This window comes from Gavialis gangeticus, unplaced genomic scaffold, assembly GCF_001723915.1.
Source record: "Gavialis gangeticus isolate Ggan-Ray unplaced genomic scaffold, GavGan_comp1, whole genome shotgun sequence".
In the NCBI taxonomy this organism is placed as follows: Eukaryota; Metazoa; Chordata; order Crocodylia; family Gavialidae; genus Gavialis; species Gavialis gangeticus.
In genome coordinates this window covers 25,665,902-25,666,307 of record NW_017729031.1, presented here as the reverse complement: position 1 = coordinate 25,666,307, position 406 = coordinate 25,665,902, and positions in this window count along the sequence as shown.

The following is a 406-nucleotide window of genomic DNA, read 5'->3' as shown; positions in this document are numbered from 1 at the left end:
GAGGGAGGGGAGGTGGGGAACTGGCATTGTGGCACTTTACGTGCGCAGAAGGGGAAGTTCTTCCGTGCTTGGCATTTCAAGTTGATTCCTGGAAGATCTTTTCCCAGAAGTGATAAGTTTTCCCTGGGAAAAATTGAATGATTTCTTGTACACTTCTCATTTCTACTGGAAGGCCTGAAGGCCTGAAATTCTCCAAGTGGAAATGTAATGTTTGTGTGTAGCCACAGAGAAAATTTACACAATATGAGGAGACTGGAGAAAAGGTTGCTGGACACAAGGCGAAATCAAACACAAGTCTCAGGTGTCAGTACACCTATGTATGGAGCCTGGGAAACAGGCAGGAAGAATTGGAAGTCATCGCATAGTCAGTGAACCTGAATGTGATTGGAATAACAGAGATGTGGTG